Raw genomic sequence first — 16047 nt, forward strand, 5'->3', positions numbered from 1 at the left:
TTTCCTTTGTAGTTATGCCTATGAGGGGTTTCGATGTTATTTTGGGTATGGACTGCTTATCGTCATACCGGGCAGTTATTGATTGCTACCGCCAGAGGGTCACTTGTTGTACCGTGAGCGGAGAGTATTTTCATTTTCTGGGGGACCGGGTTGGTGATGTGTTGCCACCGGGGTATGTTCCGCGAGGAAGGAGTGAGCTTAGTGGGCTACTTGCTAACCTTTTGATTAGTGAGGATAATGAGACTCTGATTGTGTTGCCAAGGGTGGTTTGTGAGTACTCGGATGTCTTTCCCGAGGATCTTGTAGGTTTGCCACCGCATCGGGAGATTGAGTTCTCTATTGACCTAGTGCCCGGCACGGCGCCGATTTCCATGACACCTTATCGTTTTGCCCCAGCCGAGTTAGTTGAGTTGAAGATCCAACTCCAGGAGTTACTAGACAAGGGTTTTATACGCCCTAGTGTTTCGCCGTGGGGAGCACCGGCCCTCTTTGTTAAAAAGAAAGGTGGTGCTTTGAGACTTTGTATAGATTATCGGAAATTGAATCGGGCTACGGTCAAGAATAAGTACCCTATGCCCCGTATAGATGATCTGTTTGACCAGTTGAAGGGTTCCCGTTGTTTCTCTAAGATAGACTTGAGATCGGGTTACCACCAGTTGAGGGTCAGGGAAGAGGATATTCCGAAGACGGCATTCCGTACGCGGTATGGCCATTATGAGTTTTTGGTGATGCCATTCGGGCTCACCAACGCACCGGCAGTCTTTATGGACTTGATGAACTGGATCTTCCGGGAATTCTTGGATCGGTTTGTAGTCGTTTTTGTGGACGACATCCTTATCTATTCGCCTTCTGAGGAGGAGCATGAGTCACACTTGAGGGTGGTGCTTGAGTTACTTAGAGTCCATAAGCTGTATGCCAAGTTTGGGAAGTGTGAGTTCTGGCTGAGGGAAGTCAAATTCTTAGGCCACGTGGTATCCGGGGAAGGAGTGTCTGTTGATACATCTAAGGTGGAGGCAGTGCAAGATTGGGCACAGCCTAAGAGTGTATTTGAGATCCGCAGTTTTCTGGGATTAGCTGGGTATTACCGTCGGTTTGTGAAAGACTTCTCCAGGTTAGCATCACCGTTGCCTAGACTGACTCGGAAGGGAGTCAAATTTGTATGGAGTGAGACTTGTGAAAATTCGTTTCAGGAGTTGAAAGTTAGACTGACTACCGCTCCAGTATTGATTATTCCAGAGAGAGGGTTGGGTTATGCAGTCTATTGTGACGCCTCACGAGAGGGTCTGGGTTGTGTATTAATGCAAGAAGGGAAAGTAGTTGCCTATGGTTCACGTCAGTTGAAGATTCATGAGCAGAATTACCCTACGCATGATCTAGAGTTAGCAGCTGTGATATTTGCCTTGAAGATTTGGAGGCATTATCTTTATGGTGAGAAATTCGAGGTATTCTCGGATCATAAGAGTCTGAAATATTTGTTTACATAAAAAGATTTGAACTTGAGGCAGAGGAGGTGGATGGAGTTCATAGAGGATTATGATTTTGAATTGCATTATCATCCGGGAAAGGCCAATGTGGTGGCCGATGCCCTTAGCAGGAAACCTATTGGTGACATAGCTAGTATAGCCATCCGAGAATGGGAGATGTTGGGTGCACTTGGGGAGTTTGATTTACTTCTGGGCGAATTCGTTGAGGCTGCGGCCTTGTTTTCTGTTGTTGCACAGCCTACACTTGTAACTCGAGTGTTAGAGGCTCAGAGAGGTGACCTTGAGGTAGAATCTCTCCGTGAGAAGATTTCCGGTGGGAAAGTTGAGAAGGGTTTGACGGTGTTTTCCGACCTGAGTGTGAGATACCGAGACCGTCCGTTTGTGCCGGAGTCTTGCCGATAGGAGGTACTCTGAGAGTTTCATCATTCACGCCTTGCGGTGCATCCGGGAGGCACTAAGATGTACCGGGATTTGGGTCGTCAGTTCTGGTGGCGGGGTATGAAGAGAGATGTGGCAGCTTTCGTATCTAAGTGCCTTACTTGTCAACAAGTGAAGGCTGAACATCAGAGGCCAGCGGGTTTGTTGCAACCCTTGCCTATTGCTGAGTGGAAGTGGGAACACGTCACTATGGACTTCGTTGTGGGTCTTCCGAGGACTCAGCGGGGTAGTGATGCTATTTGGGTGGTTGTAGACCGGTTGACTAAGTCGGCGCACTTCATTCCTATGCGCGTGAGAGATTCGGTAGATCATCTTGCCGACTTGTACATTCGGGACATAGTGAGGTTACACGGGGTTCCAGTGACGATTGTCTCGGATAGAGATCCTCGTTTTACTGCCAGGTTGTGGCAGAGTTTGCAGGGTGCCTTAGGCACTAAGTTAACCTTTAGCACGGCTTATCATCCTCAGCCTGACGGACAGTCCGAGCGTACTATTCAGATACTTGAGGATATGCTTCGGGGTTGTGTTCTAGACTTTAGTGGATCGTGGGAGAGGCACTTGCCGTTGGTAGAGTTTGCCTACAACAACAGTTTCCAGTCTAGTATCGGTATGGCACCGTTTGAGGCCTTATATGGCCGACCGTGTAGATCTCCTGTTTGTTGGGCTGAGGTGGGTGATGCACCTCTGTTGGGTCCGGAGTTGGTGAGGGAAACGACGGAGAAAGTTGAGCTTATCCGTAAGAGGCTTGTTACAGCACAGAGTCGTCAGAAATCGTATGCCGACCGTAGGAGGAGGCCTTTGGTGTTTAAGGTGGGTGATCATGTCTTTCTGAAGATATCACCTAGACGAGGTTTGATGAGGTTTGGGAAGAGTGGGAAGTTGTCCCCTCGGTTCATTGGTCCGTTTGAGATCCTTGAGAGGATTGGCGAGGCTGCTTATCGTTTAGCTCTGCCGCCGCAGTTGTCCGGAGTACATGACGTGTTTCATGTGAGTATGCTTCGGAAGTATGAGTCGGATCCATCACATGTGTTGGATTGGACCGATTTAGTGGTTGATGAGGATGTCTCGTATGAGGAGAGACCGGTTCGGGTCTTGGATAGGCGGGATCAAGTTTTGCAAGGCAAGACCATCCCTTTGGTAAAAGTTTTGTGGAAACATCATAGAGTGGAGGAAGCCACTTGGGAACGTGAATTGGAAGTCCGTGAAAAATACCCGGACATGTTTATTACTTTGTAATCTTGGATTTAGATTTTGTAATATGGTTGAACTTAAGAGCTTTATATATGTCTTAAGTTGTGAAACATTGAGTATGTTTTGGTAAATGGGTGCATTTTGAAACTTGCTTCATTATAGAAGTTTAGTGTAACATTGCATATGTTGATTGCATTGTTAAATGTGTTGTATATATCGTGCAACTGAATATGATAAGGAATAATGCATAATATTAATACAAGTTGAAATATATGTTATTTTATATATGTTGTGAGATGCCTCTTGATAAAGAGATGAAGTGACCAGCATTGGGTCAAGCTGTCTATTATTGTTTTATAATATCATTGGGAATTGAGAAAAATCTGTTTTCAAAAAACTTAAGCTTAATTTCGGGGACGAAATTCTTTGAAGGGGGGGAGGTTATAGCGACCCCGGTCTTTTCCCATTTGATTATTGTATCCGGACTTAGGTTCCGTAGATTCTGTCATTGTATAATTGGTGTTGTTGTCCTTTATTTTCTCTTTTGGAATTATAGGATGTGTTGGGCAGGTTTGTTTCAGGTTGGTTGGGTTTAGAAACCAAGTGTTGCTGTCCAGGTTTTTGGTGTTTCGCTCGAGCGAGGTGTTGGTCGCTCGAGCGAGATGTCGTTTTGGTTCTTCGCTCGAGCTGGGGTTTGGGTCGCTCGAGCGAGAGTTGGCGTCCTGTATGGACCTGTAGCTTTGCATTCTTGGCTCGAGCGAGCTTTTCTTCGCTCGATCGAGTTAGTTCATCTTTCGCTCGAGCTATAGTTTCTTCGCTCGAGCGTGTGTCTGTTTACAGACCTGAGGGTTTGAGTTCTTCGCTCGATCGAGCTTTCTTTCGCTCGAGCGAGCTTTTGGGTTGTTGGCTCGAGCAAGGCTTCCTTGGCTCGAGCGTAGTTTCTCTGTGTCTGGTCGCTTGAGCGACCAAGTCTTCGCTCGAGCGAGCCTGTCCAGTATTTATTTACAGCAGCGGGTTTTGATCAGTCCTTTTCATCTTCTTTTTTATTCCAAACCCTAGGTCCGACTTCTCTCTCTCCCTACTCACCTTCTCTCTTAGATTTGATCCATTTAGGGAGTGTTTCTACCCTAGATCCTTCATTAAAAAGATAGAGTGAGGCAAGGGCTTCCATTTAATCTGAGCATTTGGCGATTTGGAGCACTTTGGTATTTGGGCACTCATCTCTTTCTGCACCATTTGAGTTGTTTTCTTTGAGGTAGGGATTTCCTACTCCATTTTATAGGTTTTGTTCTAAGTTTTGGTATTTTAACATGTTGGGGATACTTTGGTAAATTTTGGGAAAAACCCTAGTTGTATTATTGAATTAATTTGTATAAGTAATTCAAGGAATTGGGAAAAGAGGGTTAAATTCATGGAATTGGGGAATTCATTGATTAAATGGCGTAACTGGGTAATTGGTATCATTTGTCTATTGAATTGTTGATATAGTTATTTTCAGTTTAGAAATAACTGTTTTGGGCTATCGGTGGAGGATAGTCGTGATTGTTGTAGACATTGCATGTGGATTAGGAATAACTGAAACTAATCATATTGGTTAAGTCATTAATTTTGACTATGGAATTGATACAGAAAATACGTGTATTGATTGAGCATTGCATTTGCATACATTGTTTTGTGTGGGAGGAGATAGGGGATGTACTCCACGGTTTAGGGGAAGATAGGGGATGGACCTCTAAACCGGATTTTGTTTGGGAGGAGATAGGGGATGGACTCCATTAGCATCACTTTTATGTGTGCTTATTTATATAGAAGTGTTTTATTGATACAACACTAAAATGTGTATCAATCTGGAAGTATGAAGTGTTTGATTTGAGCTTGAGTCTCATTTGTTTGTTGATATTGGAAGGATGTGAATATTATATATGTGATTCACTGTTGTAAGTTTGGCCAGGTTCTGAGCCATGTTGATAAAATTGGAAAGTAAAACGTATCTTAGACAATAGTGTCATGAGACTGTAAAATGAAGTAATTGATTATCTTGGTTAACCATCTGTTGAATGCTATTGCTTTATTCATTGCTTATATGTGGTTTAGTATATTTCTACTGGGCTGTGGCTCACCCTTTATGGGAACATCATTTTCAGGTTCAGGTGATAAACTACCTCCAAGGACTTAGTTTGGGAGGGTTTGGCTTCTGGGTTGAAGAAGACTACTTTTAGTTAATTGTCTTTAATTATTAGTACATGTAAACATTCAAGCCTTGGGCTTTTTCTTGTATTGAGTTACCAAGTGTTGGCTTGGAAAGATGTAAGCCTGTAGGGCATTTTATTCGATGATACATGTAATACTTTATTTGGTAATACTCTGATGAATGAATTAATAAATTGTCTTCTTTAATTAATGCATGTCAATGATATATAATGGGTAAATTTTGAGGGCGTTACAACTTGGTATCAAAGCGTACCGGGTTTGAATACTTTGGGTACGTGGGAAGTGATTAGTATCACATTGGGTTCGTCTCGTTTGATAGAGACTTAGTGTAATGTTATATGCTTATGTGATAACATGTGTATGTGATTATGTGAGTTTGGAATGTAGTTTCTAGGATGTTGATTGGACCCTTGAGTTTCTAGTAGTCTTGTTGGAAAGGCACTTGATCACTGCTGCTTCCAACCGGAACTATAGTAACGCATTGGGACTATCATTATCCGGGAATGAAATTCGTAGGTGCTTATGTGATTATGTGCTTACGTGGAATGAATTATTGTTGTCCATTGCATTAGGACGCGAGTGTTTAGCTTCGGCACATTTATTAATGTGCTAATGTCTTTGTTTCCCTTTATTAGGATGTCAGGACGAGGACGAGGACGCGGTAGGCGTGGTAGGCCAGGTAGGCAGGAGGTGCCTGTGCCAGAAGCGATTCCGGCAGTTCAAGAGGGAATTGGCCAGGCCAATGTGGCCGAGCCAGTAGGCCAGCAGGCTATGGGCGCTCTAGCCCGAGAGATAGCAGGGGCATTCAGGGAGTCAGTAGGCATTCTCAGAGCTGAGAATCAAGCTCAGGCTGTTGTTGCGGATGCAGGACCTTCCTTTCTGAAGAGGGAGTTTTTCCGGTCTAATCCGGATGAATTTGTGGGTGATCCTAAAGAGCCGCTTAAGGCAGATGAATGGCTCGAACAAACAACGAAGACGTTTGAGATGCTTGGCATCGAAGACGAGGGGTTGAGAGTGACCTTGGCATCTTTCCAGTTAAAGGGGAATGCAGGTCAGTGGTGGAAGTTTACTAAGGGGCGTATAGGAGGTACATGGGAGGCTTTTGTGAATGCTTTCCAGGAGAAGTTTTTATCTCCGGCAGTCAGGGAGAAGCTGCGAGACCAGTTCTGTCAGCTTAAGCAGTCGAGTTCTTCTGTGGCCGAGTTTGAGGCTGCATTTACTAGTTTGTCCAGGTTTGCACCTGAGTTGGTGGCGTCTGAGGAACGCCGTTGTATTGAGTTTGAGAAGAAGTTGAGGCGTGGCCTCAAGCTGAGAGTTGGGGGAACTATGATTCGGGATTATGGGCGTATGGTTGATGCTGCAGCCCACATGGAAATCATGATGCAGGAGGAGGAGGAAGGGCAGAAGGGCTCCAAGAGGAGTCAGGATGGTCAGAATGATGGTAGGAGACAGAAGGGTTTTAATCCCCAGTAGTCTCAGGGTAGCTTTTCTAGATCGACTTTTCCTGTACCGAGTGCTAGTTCGGGGAAAGGCAGTCAGGGAGATATTACCTGTTTCAAGTGTGGCCAGCTGGGCCACAAGTCTCCAGTTTGTCCTCAGAGGGGAGGAGTTCAGAGAGCAGCATCTTCTTCGGCTCGATCTCAGAGCCAGAGTCAGGGTAGAGGTCAGCCACTCTCGTGTTATCAGTGTGGTCAGCCAGGGCACATGAAGAGGTATTGCCCACAGTTGGGTGGCACACCTGGTGCATCTGGTTTGAGGCCGATTCAGGGTCAGCAGCCAGCTCAGTCGGGTCAGGCCTCGAAGGCTAATCAGGGGGCTTCATCGTCCCAGACAGTGCAGCAATCTTATGCTCCTAGGGGTGAGCAGGTTGATCAGAGGTCGTCTGGGCGCGTGTACGCTGTTACCGCGCAGGATCTTGTACCGGCTCCATCAGTTGTGAGAGGTACCTTCTTGTTTTGCAACTCGGTTGCTAATGTTTTGATTGATACGAGTGCATCTCATTCCTTTGTGTCTGCTGCATTTGCATCTGTTTTGGAATTGGAGTTAGCACAGTTAGCATCTCCTATATGTGTAGTATCACCTCTTGGGGGTGAATTGATTTTGAAACAAGGTGTTAGGGGTTGTGATATAGAGGTTGATTATCATAGAATCCCATTTTCCTTTGTAGTTATGCCTATGAGGGGTTTCGATGTTATTTTGGGTATGGACTGCTTATCGTCATACCGGGCAGTTATTGATTGCTACCGCCAGAGGGTCACTTGTTGTACCGTGAGCGGAGAGTATTTTCATTTTCTGGGGGACCGGGTTGGTGATGTGTTGCCACCGGGGTATGTTCCGCGAGGAAGGAGTGAGCTTAGTGGGCTACTTGCTAACCTTTTGATTAGTGAGGATAATGAGACTCTGATTGTGTTGCCAAGGGTGGTTTGTGAGTACTCGGATGTCTTTCCCGAGGATCTTGTAGGTTTGCCACCGCATCGGGAGATTGAGTTCTCTATTGACCTAGTGCCCGGCACGGCGCCGATTTCCATGACACCTTATCGTTTTGCCCCAGCCGAGTTAGTTGAGTTGAAGATCCAACTCCAGGAGTTACTAGACAAGGGTTTTATACGCCCTAGTGTTTCGCCGTGGGGAGCACCGGCCCTCTTTGTTAAAAAGAAAGGTGGTGCTTTGAGACTTTGTATAGATTATCGGAAATTGAATCGGGCTACGGTCAAGAATAAGTACCCTATGCCCCGTATAGATGATCTGTTTGACCAGTTGAAGGGTTCCCGTTGTTTCTCTAAGATAGACTTGAGATCGGGTTACCACCAGTTGAGGGTCAGGGAAGAGGATATTCCGAAGACGGCATTCCGTACGCGGTATGGCCATTATGAGTTTTTGGTGATGCCATTCGGGCTCACCAACGCACCGGCAGTCTTTATGGACTTGATGAACTGGATCTTCCGGGAATTCTTGGATCGGTTTGTAGTCGTTTTTGTGGACGACATCCTTATCTATTCGCCTTCTGAGGAGGAGCATGAGTCACACTTGAGGGTGGTGCTTGAGTTACTTAGAGTCCATAAGCTGTATGCCAAGTTTGGGAAGTGTGAGTTCTGGCTGAGGGAAGTCAAATTCTTAGGCCACGTGGTATCCGGGGAAGGAGTGTCTGTTGATACATCTAAGGTGGAGGCAGTGCAAGATTGGGCACAGCCTAAGAGTGTATTTGAGATCCGCAGTTTTCTGGGATTAGCTGGGTATTACCGTCGGTTTGTGAAAGACTTCTCCAGGTTAGCATCACCGTTGCCTAGACTGACTCGGAAGGGAGTCAAATTTGTATGGAGTGAGACTTGTGAAAATTCGTTTCAGGAGTTGAAAGTTAGACTGACTACCGCTCCAGTATTGATTATTCCAGAGAGAGGGTTGGGTTATGCAGTCTATTGTGACGCCTCACGAGAGGGTCTGGGTTGTGTATTAATGCAAGAAGGGAAAGTAGTTGCCTATGGTTCACGTCAGTTGAAGATTCATGAGCAGAATTACCCTACGCATGATCTAGAGTTAGCAGCTGTGATATTTGCCTTGAAGATTTGGAGGCATTATCTTTATGGTGAGAAATTCGAGGTATTCTCGGATCATAAGAGTCTGAAATATTTGTTTACATAAAAAGATTTGAACTTGAGGCAGAGGAGGTGGATGGAGTTCATAGAGGATTATGATTTTGAATTGCATTATCATCCGGGAAAGGCCAATGTGGTGGCCGATGCCCTTAGCAGGAAACCTATTGGTGACATAGCTAGTATAGCCATCCGAGAATGGGAGATGTTGGGTGCACTTGGGGAGTTTGATTTACTTCTGGGCGAATTCGTTGAGGCTGCGGCCTTGTTTTCTGTTGTTGCATAGCCTACACTTGTAACTCGAGTGTTAGAGGCTCAGAGAGGTGACCTTGAGGTAGAATCTCTCCGTGAGAAGATTTCCGGTGGGAAAGTTGAGAAGGGTTTGACGGTGTTTTCCGACCTGAGTGTGAGATACCGAGACCGTCCGTTTGTGCCGGAGTCTTGCCGATAGGAGGTACTCTGAGAGTTTCATCATTCACGCCTTGCGGTGCATCCGGGAGGCACTAAGATGTACCGGGATTTGGGTCGTCAGTTCTGGTGGCGGGGTATGAAGAGAGATGTGGCAGCTTTCGTATCTAAGTGCCTTACTTGTCAACAAGTGAAGGCTGAACATCAGAGGCCAGCGGGTTTGTTGCAACCCTTGCCTATTGCTGAGTGGAAGTGGGAACACGTCACTATGGACTTCGTTGTGGGTCTTCCGAGGACTCAGCGGGGTAGTGATGCTATTTGGGTGGTTGTAGACCGGTTGACTAAGTCGGCGCACTTCATTCCTATGCGCGTGAGAGATTCGGTAGATCATCTTGCCGACTTGTACATTCGGGACATAGTGAGGTTACACGGGGTTCCAGTGACGATTGTCTCGGATAGAGATCCTCGTTTTACTGCCAGGTTGTGGCAGAGTTTGCAGGGTGCCTTAGGCACTAAGTTAACCTTTAGCACGGCTTATCATCCTCAGCCTGACGGACAGTCCGAGCGTACTATTCAGATACTTGAGGATATGCTTCGGGGTTGTGTTCTAGACTTTAGTGGATCGTGGGAGAGGCACTTGCCGTTGGTAGAGTTTGCCTACAACAACAGTTTCCAGTCTAGTATCGGTATGGCACCGTTTGAGGCCTTATATGGCCGACCGTGTAGATCTCCTGTTTGTTGGGCTGAGGTGGGTGATGCACCTCTGTTGGGTCCGGAGTTGGTGAGGGAAACGACGGAGAAAGTTGAGCTTATCCGTAAGAGGCTTGTTACAGCACAGAGTCGTCAGAAATCGTATGCCGACCGTAGGAGGAGGCCTTTGGTGTTTAAGGTGGGTGATCATGTCTTTCTGAAGATATCACCTAGACGAGGTTTGATGAGGTTTGGGAAGAGTGGGAAGTTGTCCCCTCGGTTCATTGGTCCGTTTGAGATCCTTGAGAGGATTGGCGAGGCTGCTTATCGTTTAGCTCTGCCGCCGCAGTTGTCCGGAGTACATGACGTGTTTCATGTGAGTATGCTTCGGAAGTATGAGTCGGATCCATCACATGTGTTGGATTGGACCGATTTAGTGGTTGATGAGGATGTCTCGTATGAGGAGAGACCGGTTCGGGTCTTGGATAGGCGGGATCAAGTTTTGCAAGGCAAGACCATCCCTTTGGTAAAAGTTTTGTGGAAACATCATAGAGTGGAGGAAGCCACTTGGGAACGTGAATTGGAAGTCCGTGAAAAATACCCGGACATGTTTATTACTTTGTAATCTTGGATTTAGATTTTGTAATATGGTTGAACTTAAGAGCTTTATATATGTCTTAAGTTGTGAAACATTGAGTATGTTTTGGTAAATGGGTGCATTTTGAAACTTGCTTCATTATAGAAGTTTAGTGTAACATTGCATATGTTGATTGCATTGTTAAATGTGTTGTATATATCGTGCAACTGAATATGATAAGGAATAATGCATAATATTAATACAAGTTGAAATATATGTTATTTTATATATGTTGTGAGATGCCTCTTGATAAAGAGATGAAGTGACCAGCATTGGGTCAAGCTGTCTATTATTGTTTTATAATATCATTGGGAATTGAGAAAAATCTGTTTTCAAAAAACTTAAGCTTAATTTCGGGGACGAAATTCTTTGAAGGGGGGGAGGTTATAGCGACCCCGGTCTTTTCCCATTTGATTATTGTATCCGGACTTAGGTTCCGTAGATTCTGTCATTGTATAATTGGTGTTGTTGTCCTTTATTTTCTCTTTTGGAATTATAGGATGTGTTGGGCAGGTTTGTTTCAGGTTGGTTGGGTTTAGAAACCAAGTGTTGCTGTCCAGGTTTTTGGTGTTTCGCTCGAGCGAGGCGTTGGTCGCTCGAGCGAGATGTCGTTTTGGTTCTTCGCTCGAGCTGGGGTTTGGGTCGCTCGAGCGAGAGTTGGCGTCCTGTATGGACCTGTAGCTTTGCATTCTTGGCTCGAGCGAGCTTTTCTTCGCTCGATCGAGTTAGTTCATCTTTCGCTCGAGCTATAGTTTCTTCGCTCGAGCGTGTGTCTGTTTACAGACCTGAGGGTTTGAGTTCTTCGCTCGATCGAGCTTTCTTTCGCTCGAGCGAGCTTTTGGGTTGTTGGCTCGAGCAAGGCTTCCTTGGCTCGAGCGTAGTTTCTCTGTGTCTGGTCGCTTGAGCGACCAAGTCTTCGCTCGAGCGAGCCTGTCCAGTATTTATTTACAGCAGCGGGTTTTGATCAGTCCTTTTCATCTTCTTTTTGATTCCAAACCCTAGGTCCGACTTCTCTCTCTCCCTACTCACCTTCTCTCTTAGATTTGATCCATTTAGGGAGTGTTTCTACCCTAGATCCTTCATTAAAAAGATAGAGTGAGGCAAGGGCTTCCATTTAATCTGAGCATTTGGCGATTTGGAGCACTTTGGTATTTGGGCACTCATCTCTTTCTGCACCATTTGAGTTGTTTTCTTTGAGGTAGGGATTTCCTACTCCATTTTATAGGTTTTGTTCTAAGTTTTGGTATTTTAACATGTTGGGGATACTTTGGTAAATTTTGGGAAAAACCCTAGTTGTATTATTGAATTAATTTGTATAAGTAATTCAAGGAATTGGGAAAAGAGGGTTAAATTCATGGAATTGGGGAATTCATTGATTAAATGGCGTAACTGGGTAATTGGTATCATTTGTCTATTGAATTGTTGATATAGTTATTTTCAGTTTAGAAATAACTGTTTTGGGCTATCGGTGGAGGATAGTCGTGATTGTTGTAGACATTGCATGTGGATTAGGAATAACTGAAACTAATCATATTGGTTAAGTCATTAATTTTGACTATGGAATTGATACAGAAAATACGTGTATTGATTGAGCATTGCATTTGCATACATTGTTTTGTGTGTGGGAGGAGATAGGGGATGTACTCCACGGTTTAGGGGAAGATAGGGGATGGACCTCTAAACCGGATTTTGTTTGGGAGGAGATAGGGGATGGACTCCATTAGCATCACTTTTATGTGTGCTTATTTATATAGAAGTGTTTTATTGATACAACACTAAAATGTGTATCAATCTGGAAGTATGAAGTGTTTGATTTGAGCTTGAGTCTCATTTGTTTGTTGATATTGGAAGGATGTGAATATTATATATGTGATTCACTGTTGTAAGTTTGGCCAGGTTCTGAGCCATGTTGATAAAATTGGAAAGTAAAACGTATCTTAGACAATAGTGTCATGAGACTGTAAAATGAAGTAATTGATTATCTTGGTTAACCATCTGTTGAATGCTATTGCTTTATTCATTGCTTATATGTGGTTTAGTATATTTCTACTGGGCTGTGGCTCACCCTTTATGGGAACATCATTTTCAGGTTCAGGTGATAAACTACCTCCAAGGACTTAGTTTGGGAGGGTTTGGCTTCTGGGTTGAAGAAGACTACTTTTAGTTAATTGTCTTTAATTATTAGTACATGTAAACATTCAAGCCTTGGGCTTTTTCTTGTATTGAGTTACCAAGTGTTGGCTTGGAAAGATGTAAGCCTGTAGGGCATTTTATTCGATGATACATGTAATACTTTATTTGGTAATACTCTGATGAATGAATTAATAAATTGTCTTCTTTAATTAATGCATGTCAATGATATATAATGGGTAAATTTTGAGGGCGTTACACACGAGTCCAACGTGGTTGGAGTATGTCACCATTTTGCATCTATTGTACTCTCTGTTGCATCCCATCTATTATCTATTGCATCACATCTATTGCATCCATTGCACCATATCTGTTTTATCGCCTGGTCTAAGGAGACCTTAAATCCTGCATCATCATTCACGCTGTTTTACGCATCGTACTTGCATTTCTTCGCACTATCTTGTGCACTCCCAGTCTAGGAGACCTTAAATCCTCTAAAGGTGCAATTCCTTTGGTGTCTGTCGTGCCCGAACGACTTCCAGTGGTTTGATATAGCCACCTGCCTGTGTTAGCAGTGAGTTCCTAGGAGATCAACTGAGACGGTGGAAACTAGAGTTCGAATGGCTCTTGCCTAGAATGCAAAGGTTCAAGATTTTCGAGACTAAAGTCTGGTTTAAATACCCAGGGGTATATCCTCGGCTTGAAATCTGTATGGCAGCCCCATAGATTGAGATAGCATGTGTATGCGCCTCAATTCTGGATACTGAACCAACCTAGTCTGTCACCCTGTTGGAGAATAAGGAAAGCTGCGACCATAGTCCGGGAGGAAAGTAGTACCTGCAGTTCAACCAAGAAGAAGCGAAAGATCCCCAGCAGCATGAGGTAAGTCATTACCAATTGCCCCTGTAAGGTACCTTTACCTCTTAGCTATTACATTGCATTTTAGCCACTACATTACAGTGCATTGCATGAATCCTCGATTTTCAAACCGGCTTCGCGTAGCGTATAAGTCCAATTTTCAAACCGGCTTCGCGTAGCGTATAAGTCCAATTATCAAACCGGCTTCGCGTAGCGTATAAGTCCAATTTTCAAACCGGCTTCGCGTAGCGTATAAGTCCAATTATCAAAATCTTCTCGCATGTCGCTTTGCATTTTGCCCCCCCCCCGGCCTGCGGCCACATTTCTCTGTTACCTAGTATGTTTTTCTAAGTCTTCGGCCTTGTCAAAAATGGGTCGTCTCTGGACTTTGACATTCACTCCCATCACTTATGACTTCCGAGTTCTGTCAAAGAGGGGCAACTGTAGATACCCCATTTTTGACCGACCTTAAGACTCAGACGTCACCAACTGAGCACTCGGTGATGTTGCATATTGTGCCCATTCAGAAGTTTCAGAGTCTCGGCTGCGAGCCTTGCCTCTGGATTTCCGGGCTCTTTCGTGTCTTGCCTCGGTTTGCGAATCAGGTCCCGTTTTCTCTATTTTCTCTTCCCGAAGGGAGGGAGAGGTCTCGTAGATCATCTCTCAATGGCCGTAGGCTATGGTTCATGGTCGTAGGCCATTTTTCTCATTTGGAGCCCGGTTTCTGGTTTTTCGGAGTCGACGGCCGCGTGCCTCGGTTTGGGACCGCTTAACCACCTCCATTTGCTCCGGTTTTTGGTATACACCCCATCACCATCCATTCCAACAACTTGGAGCTGTTTTTCAGAGCTTAGGAGCACCATTTCTCAAACCAAGACCTGCTGGTCCATTAGTCTTCAAGGGTAAGTTTATTTTTCCTCTTTTTTGTTCCTATCTTGCTCTATATCTAAGCCTTGCTTGCAAGAATTTATGGGCTCCGACCCAAACTGTAAATAGTCATATTTTGAGCTCCTTTTCATGTTTGATTAAGGACCTTTTGCTGTTTGAGAACTCCAGCTACCACTTGCTTCTTTAACTCTCTTTTAGGCCTATTTTTGCATGTTATTTTAGGCCTACTTTTGTTTATTTTCTTGGCTTGTCATAAACTACAAAGTGTCTTTTTTTGAGCCCCTCTTCAAATTTGTTGAAGGGCTCTCTTCGGTTTGAGATCTCCTACTATCACTTGCCTCTTTAACTCTCTTTTAGGCCTATTTTGGGGGGAAATTTGAATTTCATTTTCCCCCCTTTTTTCTCCACTTCTCCCTCTATAAAACTAGACCCTCCAGCTCTATTTTGGAGGGTTACAAAAAATTGTTTGAAGCATTATACACACAACCTCCCTCTCCCTCTCTTCCAAGCTCCAAAACCCTTTGTTCTTGGACCATTTTTACACTACAACCCATAGCACCACTCCTCCTTACTCCATACCAGAAGCTCGGAGGCCATTTCCAGAGGCAAAGAGCACCTTTCCTTGGTTCAAGAGTTGTCAAAGATATAGGCTACAAGGGTGAGTCCCATTTTCCCTCTTTTGTGCTTTATTTTGCTCTATATCTAAGCTTTACTTGCTTACATTTTTGGGCTCCGACCCTAACTGAAAATAGTCAATTTTTGAGGTCTTTTTCATGTTTGATTAAGGGTCCTTCCCTGTTTAAGGGCTCCAGCTACCACTTGCTTCTTTACCCCTCTTGTATGCCTCTTTCTTGCATAGTATTTTAGGCCTATTTGTAAACTGTTTCGAGGCATGTTGTAAACTGTAAAGTGGCTTATTTTGAGCCCTTCTTCAAATTTGTTGAAGGGCTCCTCACTGTTTGAGGCTTCCTTTTGTCACGTGCCTCTTTATCCCTCTTTTGGCCTTTTTTTTTTGCATGTTTTGTTAGCCTCTTGTGCTTGTATTTTTGGGCTCTTGTCCGAACTATAAATAGCCTTATTTTGACCCCCTCTTCATGTTTGGTCAAGGGTCATTTGTTGTTTGAGGCTTCCTTTTTGCTACTTGTGTTGAAGCTCTCTTTTATGCCTTATTTTGCATAGTATTTTAAGCTTGCTTTTGCCCTGTTTTGGGCATGACCATAAACTGTAAAGTAGCTTGTTTTGAGCCCCTCTTCAACTCTGTTGAAGGAATCTTGGCCATTTAGGGCCAGAAGCAGCTACTTGCTTCATTATCTCTCTTTTGGGGCCATTTTTGCATGCTAGATTAGTCCTATTTGTGTTCACTGTTTGGCCTTGCTTAAAACTGTGAATATTCCTCTTTTGGGGCTTTCTTGATTCTGTCTTCATACTTCATGTTCAAATAATTCATGCTTTGTATAGCTATAAGTCATTCCATGTGCCTAGTTTCGAATTTCCGGGTTCATTCCATGCATCGGGTGCCATT

The sequence above is a fragment of the Camellia sinensis genome, chromosome 3, assembly GCF_055761805.1.
Source record: "Camellia sinensis isolate YWXY chromosome 3, ASM5576180v1, whole genome shotgun sequence".
Classification (NCBI taxonomy): Eukaryota; Viridiplantae; Streptophyta; class Magnoliopsida; order Ericales; family Theaceae; genus Camellia; species Camellia sinensis.